The sequence below is a fragment of the Saimiri boliviensis genome, chromosome 8 (genome assembly GCF_048565385.1).
Source record: "Saimiri boliviensis isolate mSaiBol1 chromosome 8, mSaiBol1.pri, whole genome shotgun sequence".
NCBI lineage: Eukaryota > Metazoa > Chordata > Mammalia > Primates > Cebidae > Saimiri > Saimiri boliviensis.
Window position 1 is genome coordinate 69,692,154 of NC_133456.1, and position 15,932 is coordinate 69,708,085.

A 15,932-nucleotide genomic window follows, 5' to 3' on the forward strand; every position below is an offset into this window, starting at 1 on the left:
CTACACCCCGTTTGAGGGCTCTCCTGTTTCTTCTTTGTCTTCTTTTTTTAAAATGAACTCTTTCCCTTTGATGAAGCATTCCTCTAGCAGTGTCCTAATAAAAGTCACTTGGGAGCGTACTTGGAACATTTTGTTCTTTAGTGAAAAGTGATGCATTATTTAGAGCATAACTTTCCAAGTGGTCTGATTCTGTATACACAGGCTTGAGCTATTTTACAACTCTGTAAATTGTGGATAACTGATGGCAATGCAAAACAATTTTTATCTATAGACATATAATAAACAATTCACATCCCTCTACCCACCTCCACAAAAAAAATAAAACAGCTCCATATCCATTTGCAAGTTTATTTCAAAATTCCTTTTTTCCATACAAATTTGTGCTTCTTTGAATTACCCTTTAAACTGGCTGTGAAATCTTACCAGTTCCCTCATTAACAATTAGTTAAGTAAGATATTTAGCACATCTTCACTTTCTATCTGTGTGTATGACAGTCATGATTTTACCTTTATTGAAGTTATTCTTTAACAGAAGTATACTTTTCAAGTTACTATTAGTCTGAAAATATCTGCTTTACTTTTATACTTTACTTTTAGATTGGCTGGTTACAAAATTATAGGTTAAAAATTCAATGCCAAAAAGAACAAAGAAAAAATAAAACTGGTGCATTTAAATGAGGGATCATCAAGAAGATGAAATTCAGAGTTATCACTTGTGTCAGTGTAAATTACATATTATTCTCCAAAAACGTCATCTTACCAATAACATTCTTTTCCCTAAAAATATAATTCTTAATATAGAAGGGAAACTATTTTCTAGCCATGGCAGAAAAAGATTTCACAGAGCAAGATCAGAAAAAGAAATAAAATAAAATTACAAGTGACACCAGAAAACAAAATTCTAACAAATATAAAGACTACTTGGATGCATTAACAATTTTTTTAAATTTCTCACACCATATCTGAGGTGGTCATATATTAATATGGTCTTTCTCAAGAGATGGGCTAAGCCAGTCCTCATTTAAACAAATGATATGACCTAAAAATAAGAGTATTATGGGTACTGTCTTGATAGAATGCTTACACACAATTAGTCAACTGGGGAACGCAATGGAAAATTAAACACTCAAGTATTATTTCATCTTTCTTTTCATCTATTCTGCCCTTTACTCCCTAGGAAGGGGACAATAAATCCACATAGTTCTAAAAATTTTACTCTAACCTGTACCTATCAAAAGAATATGAGATTCAGGCCAGGTGCAGTGGTTCACACCTGTAATCCCAGCACTTTGGGAAGCCGAGGCAGGTGGATCACGAGGTCAGGAGTTCAAGACCAGCCTGGCCAACATGGTGAAACTCCATTTCTACTAAAAATACAAAAAATTAGCTGGGCATGGTGGCGGGGGCCTGTAATCCCAGCTACTTGGGAGGCTGAGGCAGAGAATTGCTTGAACCAAGGAGGCAGGTGTTGCAGTGAGCCAAGATCACACCACTGCACTCCAGCCTGGGCAACAGAGCAACTCAGTCTCAAAAAGAAAAAAAGAAAGAATATGAGATTAAAACAAATCTACCGTGTCCTTTTTTGCTCTTTATATGCTTAGCACCTAGCCAACACTTAACATGTTTAAGTATTCCAAGCATGTTTAGTTGATGAATGAATAAAAAACTGCTTTTATAAGAATTTTTTGGCCAAGCTTGGTGGCTCACACCTTTAATCCCAGCACTTTGGAAGGCTGAGGCGGGTGGACCATGAGGTCAGGCGTTCGAGATCAGCCTGGCCAATATGGTGAAACCCCATCTCTACTAAAAATACAAAATCAGCCAGGTGTGGTGGTGTACACCTCTAACCCCAGCTGCTCCGGAAGCTGAGATGGGAGAATCACTTGAACCCGGGAGGCAGAGGTTGCAGTGAGCCACTGCACTCCAGCCTGGGTGATAGAGCAAGATTCCATCTAAACAAACAAACAAACAAAACAGAGGATCTTTGTTAAATTTAGAAGATCATACTTTAAATTTTTAAAAATCTAAAAAAAAAAAAGACAGAATTGAAAATCTTTCCTATCTTAATCTACATACAAATGCGTATTTGATTACATTTCTTAGGTTAACCAATATAGTTAATCATGTCTGACATAAGGGAAAAAGCTTTTCCCTGGATAAGAGCATCATTGGATACAGTGGACTGGATCCAATATTCCTCACACATCCCCTTCTCCCACGGTTTCTTGAGAGCAGGTGTCATCATCATTGCTGCAACTCTTTTTAGGCATTAGTTTATTCACAGCAAACAGAATGAAAGACTCACAAGAGGAAAACAGACGAAAAACCTAATCCAGGTCAAATGACTGGTTAAATCTCCCAAAAACAAAACAACCTTCTCTTTGTAACTTCCATTGGATGAGATGACTTCTTTCCCATTTTTACCCGACTGCACCTACTTGATTTAATGTTTTTTAAATAGAAGTATCTTCCTCTCAACATACCCATGTATATATTTAAAGCAAAACAATTTTAATCAAATTCACATGCAGATTAACGAGCTTCAGCCAATTCCTCTTTTTATAATCTACCAGAACGGTGGTACTGCCATGCTTTATAGAGTTTCAGAATAATCTCCTTTGATGCACATTTCATATCATTATGAAATGATATGGCCTGTTTGAAAATATATTTTATAAAACCAATTCCCTCCCCTGTCTTATTAACTCTTGGAAGTACTGAACAGTAAAATTTTATTTTTCTTTTTTTTAAAGATGAGCTTTCACCAAGATGGCCAGGCTGGTCTTGAACTCCTGACCTCAGGTGATCCACCCACCTCGGCCTCCCAAAGTGCTAGGATTACAGGTGTGAGCCACTGCGCCTGGCCAGAACAGTAAAATTTTTGGAAGTTATTTATTGCCCATTGTTTTGGCTTTGAAATTTTCTTTATATTGGAAATTGAAGAAAACACTATTAAATTTCACCTGTGTTTCCTTTTTTCTCTCTCTTTTTTAGTTTTTATTATTTTTTATTTGTTTTTTTTTTTCACCTGTGTTTCTAAGTAGTTTTACTTCTTATCCCAAATACATTAAGCAAGTACTACAAAATACATATCATCTGTGGTTATTTTTCAAAATGCCTCATAGAAATAATGTAATAGAAATTAGCAAAGGCAATTCATGTCCAAACAGAAAATAATTCTGTGGTAAAGTTGAAAAATGCTGATTTTTTTTTTTTTTTTAGTTTGTAAATCACCTTTAAAAATGTATGTGTCCGACGAGCATGGTGGCTCACGCCTATAATCCTAGTCCTTTGGCAGGTGAGGCAGGGGTAAGGGTGAGGATCACCTGAGGTTGGGAGTTCCAGACCAGCCTGGTCAACATGGTGAAACCCCATCTCTACTAAAAATACAAAAATTAGCTTGGTGTGGTGGTGGGCCCCTGTAATCCCAGCTACGCATGAGGCTGAGGCAGGAGAATCACTTGAACCCAGAAGGCAGAGGCTGCAGTGAGTGGAGAGTGTACTACTGCACTCCAGCCTGGCAACAGAGCAAGACTCAGTCTCAAAAAAAAAAAAAAAAAAGGATGGAAGGCAAAGTAACCAATTAACATAGACTAGCTATAAACTCCCCTAGAGCAAAGATACAAAGATTTATGTTTTTGCATGACACTATCTTGCCTGGTACTTCATTCATTATAAGTTCTAAGTAAATATAGATGAATACACAAATACAAATGATAAAAATAAATAGACCAGGCGCAGTGGCTCATGCCTGTAATCCCAGCACTTACAGAGGAAAAGGTAGGAGGATAGTTTGAGCCTAGGAGTTTAAGACTTGCCTAGGCAATATAGTGATTCCCCCATTCTCCAAAAAAATTAAAAATTAAAAACCATAAATAGATATCTAACTTATGTAATAACATGGAAAATGCTTAACAATACATGAACAAAAAATAAAGCAGAATATAAGTTGATCCTCTGGTGTGTACTGGGTTTTGAAAGAAAAAGTTGATCAGCACTATGATTATAACTTCGTAAAATTTGTAAGTGCAAATAGATAAGAATAAGAACTTAAATGAAAATAGTTTGTTAGGGTGATAGAATACTGCTCCTCTCCAACCCCAATCATTTATTTGTAATTCCATTCATAATATAATTTAATAAGAAAGAGACCTGTTAAAACATGTTTTTAATTTTATTTATGTATTTTAGAGGCAGGGCTTACGGTCTTGCTCTGTTGTCTGGGTGTAAGTGCAGTGGCATGATCACAGCTCACTGTAACCTTGAACTCCTGGGCTCAGGTGATCCTCCTGCCTCAGCCTCCTGCGTAGCTGTGATGACAGGTACATGCCGCCACACTTAATTTTCTCTTCTTTTTTTTTTTTTTAATGAGCCCTGCCTAAGCAGGACATCAAAAAATTCAGTTATAAACTCATAAATGTTCCTCTCCATGTACATCTTTAGTAAAAGGCGAAAGATTTATTCGTTATGAAGAGAAACCAGAGCATACCTAATTTTTAAAGAAATTTTTTTGTAGAGATGGGGTCTTGCCATGTTGCTCAAGTTGGTATTGAAACATTTTTGACCAGAAGGCAAGAGCACTGACCTCTACAGGCTTCAGTCTATTGTGGTTACCTTAGTTTAGCCAATTCACCTCTTTGAGGAAGCGCCATTACGTAGAAACATGAGAGAGATGATTTCAGATATAACAGGTGGAATGGAGACAGTAATAAGAGAATAGCATTCTAGTCAGAATTTGAAGGCCCCCAAGGATCAAGATGACTGGAGCATAGAAAATAGGGAGCTATGGCAAGAGGTGAGCTTGGCCTAGAAATCCCTGACAAACAACTAAGGGTTTTATATTTTATTATCTGTTGTTTCAGCTATTTGCGTGGCTGAGATGGGAGAATCACTTGAGCCCAGGAGTTTGTATTTAGCCTAAGCAACAGAGTAAGACCCACTCTAAAAAAAGAGAGAAAGGAAAAAAAAAAAGTGTTATTACTCTAAGGACAATGGGAGTCCATTAAAGGTAGAATAGCTGGGTGTGGTGGCTCACACCTGTAATCCCAGCACTTTGGGAGGCTGAGGCGGGTGGATCATGAGGTAAGGAGTTCAAGACCAGCCTGACCAATATGGTGAAACTCCATCTCTACTAAAAATGCAAAAATTAGCTGGCCATGGTGGCGCAGCTACTCAGGAGGCTGAGGCAGGAGAACTGCTTGAGCCCAGGAGGTAGAGGTTGCCATAAGCCAAGATCATGCCACCACACTCCCTCCTGGACAACAAAGCAAGACTCAGTCTCAAAAATAAAAAAATAAATGAAGGTAGAATAAAGCAAGCTGTGACTCTGAGAAGACCAGAAGCTCCTGTGAGGAAACATAAGGTTTTATCAAAACTTGAGAGGCTGAGGTGGGAGGATGGCTGGAGACCAGGAGCTCCAGGCTGCAGTGAGCCTTGATGGAGCCACTACACTTAAACCTGGGTGACAGAGACCCTATTTCAAATTAAAAAAAAAAAAAAAAAAGGCGAAAACAAAAACAAAACAAAACAAAATTTAGAGACTATCACAACATAGCTGTTCACCTGACTTGCCTAGGCAGGTAACCTCAGGAAAGTTCTCAACTTCTTCGGGAATGAAGACTGAAAATATATTATCACAAACTCATAATCTGGGGGCTGTGATCAGCCTCCTAAAAACTTGCTTGCCTCCATATTACCCAGAATATATTGCAGAATTTGCATGGAAAATTATGGGCTTCCTTAATTTTAGAATTCTTTGCTTTCAGTTCTTTCTTAAGGTTATTGTTATTAAATAATTAGATAACACTTGCTTTATTTTTTATTTTTTATTTTTTTTGAGACAGAGTTTTGCTCTGTTGCCCAGGCTGGAGTGCAATGGCACAATCTCGGCTCACCACAACCTCCGCCTCCTGGGTTCAAGCAGTTCTCCTGTCTCAGCCTCCCAAGTAGTTGGAATTATTGGCATGCACCAGCACACCTGGCTAATTTTGTATTTTTAGTGGAGACGGGTTTCTCCTTGTTGGTCAGGCTGGTCTCAAACTCCTGACCTCAGGTGATCTGCCCGCCTCGGCCTCCCAAAGTGCTGGGATTACATGCGTGAGCCACCACACCTGGCCCAATTGTTTCTTATTCATACTTTATTCTTTGCACAACAGTAAGTTCAACCCACACTCAAGGTGAGAGGAAGTGAAGAGGGGAAAGAGTGAATAAGCTGCATCTTCAGGCAGGGAGGTCATCTGCCTATATCATTTGGAATGCTTCAGTAAGAAAAGTTTGTCCCTTTATTTCCATTTATATATTTTTTTTACTCATTTATATCAGTCTGGATGCTTTTTTTTTTTTTTTTTGAGACAGAGTTTCGCTCTTGTTACCCAGGCTGGAGTGCAATGGCGCGATCTCGGCTCACCGCAACCTCCGCCTTCCAGGTTCAGGCAATTCTCCTGCCTCAGCCTCCCGAGTAGCTGGGATTGCACGCACGTGCTACCACACCCAATTAATTTTTGTATTTTTAATAGAGACGGGGTTTCACCGTGTCGGCCAGGCTGGTCTCAAACTCATGACCTTACATGATCCAGCCACCTTGGTTTCCCAAAGTGCTGGGATTATAGGAGTAAGCACTGCACCCAGGCTTATTTTATTTTTGTCTCAGGGTCTTGTCTGCTATTTTTGTCTGCTGTGCACGCTGGAGTGCAGTAGTGCCATCTTGGCTTACTGCAAACTGCACCTCCCTGGCTCAAGAGATCCTCCCACCTCAGCCTCCACACCCAGCTAATTTTTGAAATTTTTTTCATGATTTATTTAATTTTATTTTATCTTGTTTTTTTTTTTTTTTTTTTTTTTTTTTTTTGAGATGGTGTTTCTCTCGCGTGTTGCTCAGGCTGGAGTGCAATGGCATGATCTCAGCTCACCATAACCTCTGTCTCCCGGGTTCAGGTGATTCTCCTGCCTCAGCTTTCTGAGTAGCTGGAACAAAAGCCCTGAGCCACCATGCCCAGCTAATTTTATATATATATATATATATATATATTTTTTTTTTTTTTTTTTTTTTTTTTTTTGAGACGGAGTTTCGCTCTTGTTACCCAGGCTGGAGTACAATGGCGCGATCTCGGCTCACTGCAACCTCCGCCTCCTGGGTTCAGGCAATTCTCCTGCCTCAGGCTCCTGAGTAGCTGGGATTACAGGCACGCGCCACCATGCCCAGCTAATTTTTTGTGTTTTTAGTAGAGACGGAGTTTCACCATGTTGACCAGGATGGTCTCGATCTCTTGACCTCGTGATCCACCCGCCTCGGCCTCCCAAAGTGCTGGGATTACAGGCTTGAGCCACCGCGCCCGGCCTAATTTTATATTTTTAGTAGAGACGGGGTTTCTCCATGTTGGTCAGTCTGGTCTCGAACTCCCGACCTTAGGTGATCCTCCTGCCTTGGCCTCCCAAAGTGCTGGGATTACGGGCAGGAGCCACTGAGCCACCTGACTTTATTTTTTTGCTCAGATTACCCAACTTTGGCCATTGAGAGCTCTTTCAGGTTGGGTCCTGTGATCTTGGATGTGCTTCCATCCTTTAATTTGCTGAGTACTTCCTTGTTTCCTATAGGCCTCTGTAAGCATCTGGAAGATGTTTATGGCTCATTTAATATTTTCTCTGGCCCAGCCCTAGAATAATTTAGTTCTCCAAATATTCTTTTTCATTAACAATTTGTCCCAGGTAGGCGCGGTGGCTCATGCCTGTAATCCCAATGAGACAGACTGGTTGAAGGGGGTCCCTGGAAAAACTCCAACCAGCCTGCCCACTGAGGTGGAGCCTCGGGAAGCTCATGATATTTGCAGCAATCTTTGGTTGGGGTCCTGGAAGAGCCGTCCATGATTCTGGAGAGAGCAACGCCTTTTTGACTCGGTATGATGAGTCCATCCTTTCTCAGCGGTCCTCACCACCGTTTCAATTGTTAGTAGTGCTAGATAAGGTCCTTCCCAACTTTTGATGAGAATGAGGTCTCTGGGCTGGCGCTGGTGGACTGGAAATTTAAGGGGTGGGGTTTGTGCTAGAAGACCTTGGGTCCTGAGGAACAAAAAGGTGGAGCCTGGCCCCTCCTCTTCTTGTGTGGAACCTGAGATTCAAGCTGTGGGTGGAAAGCATTCCAGCAGGGACTCTGTCCCAGCGAGAGTCCCTGTTTCTCCCTTTTCTTTCTTTTCACCCAATAAAACCCTGCTTTACTCACCCTTCAAACTGCCTGTGAGCCTAAACTCTCGTGGCTGTGGGACGCACAAGGACCCCATCTTTAGCTGAACTAAAGAAAAGTCCTGCAACCTTTTTGGGCACCCAACTGGGGGGCTCCAGAAGTGGTGAGTAAGATGGGGTCTCAAAACCTCTGAAAATTAGCCAGGTGTGGTGGTGTGCACCTGTAATCCCCACCCCCCCAGCCACTTGGGAGGCTGAGCGGGGAGAATTGCTGGAACCTGGGAGCCAGAGGTTGCAGGGAGCTGAGACTGCACCACTGCACTCCAGCCTAAGAGACAAAACAAGACTCCAGCTCAAAAAAAAAAAAAGGCGTGGAAAATGTAAACTTTTGCCTAGCACTAAATGCTAGTTTTGTGTTAATTTTGGAAACAGCTGAAGGTCAAAGAAATGGTGGAAGAATTGCGGAAATTAATGTTGCAGAAGAAGTTCTCTGTGGGAACGTATTGACTAAATTTTTAAAAAGGGTATTACATAGTTTTTTTTTTTTTTTTTTTTTTTTTTTTTTTTTAATAAATTGAGCATTTAAATAAAAGCATAACAAAGGCCAGGTGCAGTGGCTCACACCTGTAATCCCAGCACTTTGAGAGGCTGAAGCGGGTGGATGGCTTGATGTCAGAGTCTTGAGACCAGCCTGGCCAACATGGTGAAACTCTGTCTCTACCAAAATACAAAAATTAGGCAGGCATGGTGGCAAGCACCTGTAATCCCAGCTACTAGGGAGGCTGAGACAGGAGAATTGCCTGAACCCAGGAGGAGGAGGTTGCAGTGAGCCAAGATTAGCAACACTGCACTCCAGCCTGGGTGACAAAGTGAGACTTTATCTCAACAACAACAAAAAAGCACAATGGGGTTTTTCTAAGGTTCTAATCTGCTCTCTGGCAAAATCTGTAAAGGGTTATAAAAGATTTTTGCTTCTTTAAAATTTCCATGTCATCATTTTGGCAAAAATAAATAACTTACGGTAATCTGGAATTTTTTTTTTTTTTTTAGAGAGTCTCGCTCTGTCACCCAGGCTGGAGCGCAGTGGCGCAATATCAGCTCAATGCAGCCTCCGCCTCCCCAGCTCAAGTGATTCTCCTGCCTCAGCCTCCTGAGGAGCACAGACTACAGGCACATGCCACCATGCCTGGCTAATCTTTGTATTTTTAGTAGAGACAGTAGTTCACTGTGTTGGCCAGGATGGCCTCAAACTCCTGGCCTGAGATGATCCACCCACCTTGGCCTCCCCAAATGCTGGGATTACAGGCCTGAGTCACCATGCCCAGCCCAGTAATCTGAAATTCTATTTCATAATATCAAGTGTTTTAAACCTCGAACATCTAATAGCCTTCTCAAAATCAACCTTCAGTTTCAAAATTGTATTTCCTGCCACCTGGCTTTTTGAATACTTCAGAGGGCCCTTGAAGTGTCCAGAAAAGAGAGGTAAACAAGATGATGTGACAAGTTTAGGTACATTGGATTGCCAAAATCATGCTCAACCTTCTTTAGGTTTATATCTTGGTGAATAATGCTAATACGCGTTCCCGATTGTATGGAATTTCTAAAATTCTAATGTCTGAGTTTATACTATCAATCATACTTGAAGTTTTTATGTTAAGTTATTGTAAACCAGGGAGATATCCAAACATCTTTGTCAATTATGTTTCTAACTGTAACTACCCTGGACATTTTGCTATTCACAGACAATTGTTGTCTTGCTTTAATGCTTTTCAAAGATGGCTTATAATGAGCTACAGAACTTTAACAGGTGCTGTCAAATACAGGCTTCTGATAACTTTAGAGACTGTAACATTAGAATAAAGGAAAATGTACAAAACTCATAAAGCTGAAACGCTCATGAATATCAAGCAAAACAAGAGTTAACTAAATGGACTGAACTCAGCTGAAGCAACCTTTTGACATTTGCTTGGAATATTACTGATCCTTGTTTTGTTTTTCAGAGTCAAGGAAATGTATTTTGAACTCTTTAAGGCCTTTAATAATTGAGTAAGTTATGCTCCTATGAACAAAATTTGGAGCGTGTTTGTTTCTTTTTTTTTGAGACGGAGTTTCGCTCTTGTTACCCAGGCTGGAGTACAATGGCGCGATCTCGGCTCACCGCAACCTCCACCTCCTGGGTTCAGGCAATTCTCCTGCCTCAGCCTCCTGAGTAGCTGGGATTACAGGCACGCACCACCACGCCCAGCTAGTTTTTTTTTTGTATTTTTAGTAGAGACGGGGTTTCACCATGTTGACCAGGATGGTCTTGATCTCTCGACCTCGTGATCCACCCGCCTCGGCCTCCCAAAGTACTGGGATTACAGGCTTGAGCCACCGCGCCCGGCCTGAGCATGTTTGTTTCTCTCTCCCTGGTTCCTCTAAAATTTGGAAATTATCTGTGAGTATGCATATGGCAATATAGTTATTTGCATCAGTGCAGTAAGAACCCATTTTCTTTTGCAACAGGACACAATTGGAGAAACTGGCTATTTACCGGAAGGGGATGCTTCCCTTTAAGGAGTCAATCTTGACTTGCAGAGCCAATAAAAGCCGAGTGGGGAAACTGGCCTCATACCCTTGCCTATACAGTCCCTGTACAGGATTCCCGAGCTGTGGTCAGTAAAGAATGTCACTTTCTAACAGATCTAGAAGCTCCAAGTTTATCTTGGGACCTTAAGAGGAGAGAATCACCCAACTCACAAGTGTTTGAGAATAAGAACTCATGGTTGGGCTCAGCTTTAAAAGGTCTTATCTGAGATCCCTTGGGGAACAGAGTGCCAGTAAAGCCAATCCAAAAGGCCTATGTAGAAATAGTTATTCTTGTTGCACTTCATGCAAATAAATCAGGCCAAGTATAAGTCTAAAGTCTATTCTGCAAACCACTCAGTCCCATTGTAATGTTTTTTTAAAAAATGAGGACTGGAGATAGAGAATTGTGTTCCAAAACTGATCGTATGTTTGTCACCAAATTCTAAACTTGTTGGTTGCTTGTAAGTTTTCGCCTGCGTGTTAGACTAACCCTGCATGCTCCTGTGAACCAACCAGCAATCTCCAGCTGCAACTCAGAAAGAACAAGAGGGATGGGTAATGTAGAAATCCGGATCAATATTCTAGTTCTGAGCAATTACCCTGCAAATCCTGCCAGGTGATGGGGATGAATAGGATGCCCATCACTTGGGGGTTTCCCTTTTGGGAAGGTAAAACCAAGGAAGCTAACAAAAGCCAGGCACCTGCACCCAAATCCTAACAAGCAAAACTATAGCTACCAGTTATCTGGGTGTGTCACAAGACATCCTTTTCTCTCCTTTGTTGGAGGAGGACTCAATGCCATAATGTCACCTGCTAGGGTGAAACTTATGATTAGGAGTCTATGCGACCCCCTGAGACACATTTTTGTCCCAGATTCAATTTCAAGCTTTAAGTCAAAGCCCTGGGAGAGAAAACTGGACCTCAGGGACCCAGAGGCAGACAACAGCAGAGGGTAAAAGGCACAGTGCAGGTGAATGTTACCGATTCCTGCTGATTAAGCCAAGCCCAAGTTTCCTATTTTATGGATAAAGGCCATGTTAGTATCCAGGGCATAAATTGGGTCAAGGCAACACCAAGGCTACCGACAGCAGGGGAGATAGGGTACATGCGGGTAAGAGTGGACGACTCTGCCAACAGACCCCCACTGCTTTTTGGCTGTAAGTCGCTTTGACACCCATGGTTGCACCTGACAAGGTCACAGGGGCTCGGGGATGAAAGGACAGAAGACGAAAACAAGATGCTCTCCCCCTCTCCCTCACACACCCTGGGCACCTGTTAGGAAGAGGAGGGAACCAGGGAAGCCAGCTCTCCTCTTCCTGTGTGGGAAGCCATTCATCTTCAGTGTATACCTCTGCTGAATGCACACTGAACCTCTGGCACTCCTTTAAAAACACCTCCTTTGTCCTTCCTCCTCCTCTGTTCTCTCTTCACTAATAGGTAGTTGTGTTTTTGTACTATGCTCCCCTCAGATGCATCCTCCAACCTGAAAAGAGTTAATTTCCCAACCCTTAAACTGGTTGTCTTAGGACTGGACTCAGGGAAGGGACCCCGAAGCCCAACGTGCCGGCAAAAGGGTCAAGTTTTTTTCCAGTCGGGCTTTTGGCTTCCCTCTCCCTGCGCAAACTGGTAAAAGGCCCAGGAGTTTTGAGCTGTCTTTACCCCTCCCCTCGTTTCGTTTGATAATGTTTTCTACTAACCTGATTTGTCTGCTCTTGCCTTCAGGATATCAAACTCCAACTAGTCATGCAGCTGGAGCCTGAGCACAGGCCTCTGAGGGAGCGCGGACTGCTGTTTCCCCCAAAAAAGAGCCCCTGTCAGCAGGAAGCAGTTAAGATTGGTCTTTGTCCTTATCCTTAATCTAAGTGCAGTTAGATGTACTTCTGTTTTTTGTTTGTTTGTTGTTTTGTTTGTTTTTTATAGAGAGCCGGAGTCTTGCTCTGTCACCCAGGCTGGGGTGCAGTGACACAATCTCAGCTCACTGCAACCTCCGCCTCCCAGGTTCAGGTGATTCTCCTGCCTCAGCCTCCTGAGTAGCTGGGATTACGGACACACACTGCTATGCCCTTCTAATTTTTTGTATTTTAGTAGAGACAGGGTTTCACCATGTTGCCCACCCTCGTCTCGAACTCTTGAGCTCAGTCAATCCACCTGCCTCAGCCTCCCAAAGTACTAGGATTACAGGCATGAGCCACTGTGCCCGGCAGATGTACTTCTTTAGATGGGGGACTGAGACATCCAGGTGGGAGAGGGACCTCAGAAAAACTCCAGCCAGTCTGCCCACTGGGATGGAGCCTCAGGAAGTTCATGTTTGCAGCAGGGAGGAGACTGGCCCCTCCTGAACCTGGGATTTGAACAGCATCTAAAAGGAACTCTGACCTGGTGAGAATCCCTGCTTCCCTTTATTTCTTCCTTTTCATCCAATAAAACCATGTTTTACTCACCCTTCAATCCATCTGTGAGCCTATATTTTTGCAGCTGTGGGACAGACAAGGATCCCATCTTTAGCTGGGCTAAGAAAAAGTCCTACAACACCAGCACTTTGGGAGGTTAAGGTGGGCAGATCACCTGGGCTCAGGAGTTCAAGACTAGCCTGGACAACATGATGAAACCCCGTCTCCACTAAAAGTACAAAAATTAGCCAGGCGTGGTGGTGTGCAGGCCTGTAATCCCAGCTACTCTGGAGGCTGAGGCAGGAGAATCACTTGAACCTGGGAGGCGGAGATTGCAGTGACTGCATTTCAACAGTCCCATCTTCTCATATCAGGAGATAGTCTTCTATAATTTCATGGCTACTGGTTGCAGAATATTCCATGGTATAGTACTAAAAAAAAGATTTTTTTTTCATTTTTTTTAGACAATGTGTTGCTCTGTTGCCCTGGCTGGAGTGCAGTGGTGCAAACACAGCTCACTGCACCCTCAGCCTCCAGGCTTAAGCAATCCTCCTGTCTCAGTCTCCTAAGGAGCCGGGACTACAAGTATATGCCATCATGCCCAACTAATTTTTGCATTTTTTGTAGAAACGAGCCCTCACTGTGTTGCCCAGCCTGGTTTTAAACTCCTGGCCTCTAGTGATCCCCCTGCCTTGGCCTCCCAAAGTGCTGGAATTAAAGGTGTGAGCCACTGTGCCCAGTTAATAAGATTTTTTTTTTTTTTCCTGATGATCAGGTAACATGCTCATTGCAAAAAATTCAGGAGGGAGGATCCAAGATGGCCGAGTAGGAACAGCTCCAGAGTGCAGTTCCCAGCAAGAACAACACAGAGGGTGAGTGCTCACTGCATTTCCAAACAAGTTTGCACTGCCCACAGACCAGGAGATTCCCGGGACAAAAAACACCATAAGTTTTTAGTACAGCTGGTGCCACAGGTTGGTGCACAGAAACACACAAATCTGGGTGGCTGTTTCAACTGGTGCCTGGAATGCCTGGGAGACAGAGCCGCCCATTCAGCTGAAAGGAAGGGGCTGAGACTGGGAGCCAGGCAATCGGTCTCGCGGGTGCCACCCCCACAAAACAAGCAATTTGTAATGCTCTGGACTGAGAGTTTTGCAGCAAGCACAGCTGGACCCAGGGCAGTCCAGCTCAGTGGCAGAAGGGCATCTGCTGCTACCGAGGTAGTCAGCAGCTGGGCAGAGCCTGCAGCAGCTAAGCAATGCCTCTGTTGTCAGACTGTGACTAGACTACTCTGTGTGGGGCCATTGCACTCCAGCCTGGGTAACAAGAGCGAAACTCCATCTCAAAAAAAAAAAAAAGGCTGGGCGCCGTGGCTCATGCCTATAATCTCAGCACTCTGGGAGGCCAAGGCAGGTGGATCACAAAGTCAGGAGTTCAAGATCAGCCTGGCCAAGATGGTGAAACCATGTGTCTACTAAAAATACAAAAAATGAGCCCGGCGTGGTGGCACTCACCTGTAATTCCAGCTACTGGGTAGGCTGAGGTAGGAGACTCGCTTGAAACCGGGAGGTGGAGGTTGCAGTGAGCCAAGATCGCACCATTGCACTCCAGCCTGGATGACAGGGTGAGATTCTGTCGAAAACATAAATAAATAAGTAGATAAATATTGTAGTCCCACTACTTGGGAGACTGAGGTGGGAGATCACCTGAGCCTGGGAAGTCCAGACTGCAACGTAATCATGCCAATGCACTCCATCCTGTGTGACAGAGACCCTCTCTTAAATCAATAAAGAGAATATCCTGTACATAACAAGAATGAACACTTTCACAGCCCTCATTTTCTTCCAGAACCTTCAGAGACGCAGACACGCTCATAAAATGTTATATACATTTTTTTTTTTTCTTCCAGAATCCGAAAGACCAGGTCAGTGGGCATTTCACGGGAAGTATAGAATGTTAGCAAAGTATCCTTTCTTTAAAGTTTTTCTGCGAAAATGGTAATAACAAGGAGCACTTACAGTATTATTTCCAGAGGCTTTGTGTAGGAAAAAAGCTTCAGTGTCAACTTGTTAAAATCCATACTCAAAGTATTTGTTATAAGGCTTACAAAACTGGAGATGGTGCTGCTTTGATCCTATTTGTGGAACTTAACATTCACTTAGCAGAGGAAAACGTGGTCTCCCGCTCTATTGTCTCATTGATCTTTTTTTTTTTTTTTTTTTTTTTTGAGACGGAGTTTCGCTCTTGTTGACCAAGCTGGAGGGCAATGGGCTATCTCTGCTCACTGCAACCTCCGCCTGCGGGGTCAAGCGATTCTCCTGCCTGAGCCTCCCAAGTAGCTGGGATTACAGGCATGCACCACCAGGCCCGCTAATTTTGTATTTTTAGTAGAAACGGGATTTCTCCATGTTGGTCAGGCTGGTCTCGAACTCCCAACCCCAGGTGATCTGCCCACCTCGGTCTTCCAAAGTGCTGAAATTACAGGCATGAGCCACCACATACAACCCTCTGCTTTTAATAAGGCGAATTCATGTAAACTCTGCTCCAGGGTGTGAACACAGTTTTGAAAACAGTTTGAATTTTTTTTTTTTTTGAGACGGAGTCTCGCTCGGTCACCAGGCTGGAGCGCAGTGGTGCGACCTCGGCTCCCTGCAGCCTCCGCCTCCGCGGTTCAAGCGATCCTCCAGTCTCAGTCTCCCGAGTAGCGCGTCCCCACGCCCGGCTACACGTCAGTGGAGACGGGGGTTTCACCAAGTCGGTCAGGCTGGTCTCGAACTCCTGAGCCCGCGATCCGGCCGC

At 43.2% G+C, this 15,932-nt stretch overlaps 1 non-coding gene across 1 annotated transcript; it reads right to left on the minus strand.

Annotated features, from left to right (window-relative positions):
* Positions 1-4,370: 4,370 nt before the first annotated feature.
* On the minus strand, positions 4,371-4,487 carry LOC120367695 (U5 spliceosomal RNA). Its single transcript, XR_005582013.1, has one exon. It is a non-coding gene; the product is annotated as a U5 spliceosomal RNA (small nuclear RNA).
* Between the last annotated feature and the right edge of the window lie 11,445 nt (positions 4,488-15,932).